Source organism: Chrysochloris asiatica, unplaced genomic scaffold, assembly GCF_000296735.1.
Source record: "Chrysochloris asiatica unplaced genomic scaffold, ChrAsi1.0 scaffold00031, whole genome shotgun sequence".
Classification (NCBI taxonomy): domain Eukaryota; kingdom Metazoa; phylum Chordata; class Mammalia; order Afrosoricida; family Chrysochloridae; genus Chrysochloris; species Chrysochloris asiatica.
In genome coordinates, this window is record NW_006408549.1 from 7,749,483 (window position 1) to 7,753,121 (window position 3,639).

Below are 3,639 nucleotides of genomic sequence, written 5' to 3' on the forward strand. Positions count from 1 at the left end.
CTCAGACCTTGTGGTTCACACTGCAGTGCGTATCACATGAACCACCACACCTATACTTATGTGTGATGCATTCATGTATGTCTTTTGATAGACATGTGAGAGGGCTTTAAAAAGCTCATGGAAAAATGAAAAGATAATGTAATTTTTCCACAAACTTTTGAACTCCTACAGTATATCAATACACTTCTGTCTATGTAACCACATACATATTCTTTGGGTTCTGTTACTATTGTTGCAAATTGAATATGTTATAGAACTCGCCAAAGTTGCCCTTGTTTTCTTACATACTTCTTAGTGTCTTCATTTACTTTGGTCAACTTGGTATTGTTTTCCCCAGCACCAAACATAGCATGTATCTATGCCCCATCCCATCTTTGGCAACCAGCAAAGAGCATTGCTTCCTTTAATAATGGAGTCCTGGTAGGGCGCTATAGGATCAGTATTGAACCAAAAGGCAGACGGTTCAAATCCACCAGCCACTCTTTGGAAACCCTATACAGGGTCGCTATGAGTCAGAACTGACTTGATGGCACTAAACAACAACAAGTTTTAATAATAGTGGGGCCGAACGATATTTGTCCTTTTGTGATTGACTAATTTCACACAGCATAATGTTCTCCAGAACAACCATGTTATGAGATGTTTGCAGACTCCTTAGTATTCTTTATAGTTGCTTAGTATTTCATACTATGTACATACCCCAGTTGTTTATCCATTTGTTCACTGATGGGTACTTATGTTGTTTGCTGTCTATTTGTGAATAATGCTGCTATGAACATTGGTGTGCATTTGTCTATTTGTGTCACTGTTTTTTTTCATTTCTTGGATACATACCTAACATGGGATTGCTGGATGATAAAGTCTGTACCAGTTTGTTTACCCATGGTATGTATGTACCAGTTTATCCACTAGTCCATTGACAGGCACTTAAGCTGTTTCCATCTTTTTTGTTATAGTGAATAAAGCTACAGTGAACATTGGTTCGTATTTGTCTATTTGTGTTACTGCTCTTATATTTCTTGGATATACACTAAGAGTGGGATTGCTGGATCATAAGGTATTCTTATTTCTAGCTTTAAAGAAAGCACCAGATTTTTTGCAATGAGTTTGCTGCCAGAATACAGGTGTTGGTGAAAACCATCACAAAACCTAAGAGAAAATGGGAAAGGAAAAGACCCATATCAACATCATCGTTATTGGGCATGTCAGCTCTGGCAAGTCAACCGCTCTACTGGTCACTTGATCTACAAATATGGTGGAATCGACAAAAGAACCATCGAAAAATTTGAGAAGGAAGCTGATGAGATGGGGAAGGGCTCCTTCAAGTATACCTGGGTCTTGGATAAACTGAAAGCTGAACATGAGCAAGGCATCACCATTGGTATCTCCCTGTGGAAATTTAAGACCAGCAACTACTATGTGACCATCAGTGATGCCCTGGACACAGGGACTTCATCAAAAACATGACTATAGGAACCTCCGAAGATGACTGTGCTGTCCTGATTGTTGCCGCTGGTGTTGGAGAATTTGAAGCTGGTATCTCTAAGAATGGGCAGACCAATGAGCATGCCCTTCTGGCTTACACACTGGGTGTGAAACAACTAATTGCTAGTGTTAATACAATGGATTCCACTGAGCCACCCTACAGCCAGAAGAGATATGAGGAAATCATTAAGGAAGTCAGCATCAACATTAAGAAAATTGGCTACAACCCTGACACAGTAGTATTTATGCCAACTTCTGGTTGGAATGGTGACAATATGCTGGAGCCAAGTGCTAACATGCGTTGGTTCAAGGGATGGAAAGTCACCCGTAAGGATGGCAATGCCAGTGGAACCACATTGCTTGAAACTATGGATTGCATCCTGCCACCAATTCGTCCAACTGACTGGCTTACAAGCTTTCAAGAGGGAGCCTAGATCCAGAGGGCTCGGAGGAAGTTAGAATCTCCACTGAGTAGTATCCAATCTGTCTGGGCGGGGCTGATGAAAGGAGATGTGGATAGGTATCTTTTGATACAAAAGTGAATAATTGCTATCAGGACTGACTGTGAGGGTTGGAAATGTAAGGGTGGACGTTTTGTAGCAAAAGGAGGGGAGTAGTTGACTTTGCAGTCCAGGAGCGGAGGGCCCTGGGACCATAAAGAGAGTGCGGGACCCTACCCAGAGAAACAGTGATGCCAGAGATGGAGGCAGAGACAATGACGTGGAGAGATGAAGCAGCTGGGGACTCTAGACCCAGAGAGGCAGAGGGTCTGTGTGCTGACAACCAGAGGCAGACTAATAGGGTATACCCTTCAGTTGTTTGATGATGCATAGAGGGGACTGTAATCATGGCAATGAAATTATGTACAATAGGATAAATATAAAGCTAATGTTCTCCCATGTAAACTATCACAAAATTCACAATAAAAAATTTAAAAAAAAAGTGTTTAAGGCTACAAAGAAGAAATATTATAGGATGATGTATTTGGGAGGGGGGTTCTGCTTTCTGGGGTGATATTAACCCAGGGATTAGGCAAATCAAAATGACTTACAGAGCAAGAAAAACGTATTATTTCATACCACACAAAGTTCCAACATAGGATGGCATATGTAGAGTGGCATAATGAAGCCATCAAAGACTTCTCAGCCAGCATTAGCATTGTGGCTCTCATGGTCACAAGATGGCTGCCAGCACTTCAGGACTTGTATTATCGTACAACTGTATTTAAGGACAAAAAGCAATTTCTTTTTTAGGCTCTTCCTTTTTTTTCCCTAGTAGTCATTTGGTTTTTCTTATTGAGATATCATTTATGTACCATAAATTTTACCTTTCTAAAACATACAATTTGGTGTTTTTTAAAACATTCACAATGATGATTAACCATTGTTGTTGTTGTTAAGTGCCATCAAGTCGATTCTGACCCATAGCGACCTTGTATAGGGTTTCCAAGGAGCAGCTGTTGAGCTTGAACCTCCGACCTTGCAGTTCAAACTGACTTTGCAGTCTGATGCATTAGCCCACAGCGCCACACCAGGACTCCATTACCACTATCTAATTCCAGAAGATTCGTTATCAACCTAAAAAGATGCTTCATATCTATTAAGGCATTCCCCATCCCCTACCAACTCACCCCTGCCTCCATTCCCTGGACAACCACTCATCTGTTTTCTGTCTCTATGGAGTCTCTTATTCTGGACATTTCATAGAAATGTAGTCACACAATTTGTATCTGTACTTCATTACTTTGTATTGCTGAATCATGTTATATATAGTATATGGCTGCACTCCATATTAGTTATCCATTCATCAATTGTTGGGTACTTGGGTTGTCCCCATGTTTTCACTGTTATGAATATGCTGCTATGAATATTCATATAAAATTTATCTCACCTATGACTTAAAAGGTGCCATCCTGGATTGTTTCTACGTTATCATCGAGCTCTGCCATGTTAGAGGGCATCTACTATGCCATGTTACAGGGGAAAGGAGAGCACAAGGGTTATTTTTTAACTTTTACCTCAACACTATGATTTCTAACTATTTGTTAAATCCTGGATCTATTAAACCCTTTGATTATCTGTGCTTCATTTTTGTGTGTGTAATAATGTATACATCAGGAGTCCTGATGTGGTACTGTAGGATAAGCATAGGACT

The 3,639-nt window shown here is 40.3% G+C and overlaps 1 pseudogene; it reads left to right on the forward strand.

Annotated features, from left to right (window-relative positions):
• The first annotated feature begins 1,159 nt into the window (after positions 1-1,159).
• The window catches only part of LOC102816195, a 52,531-nt pseudogene continuing 50,051 nt past the window's right edge, over positions 1,160-3,639 (forward strand).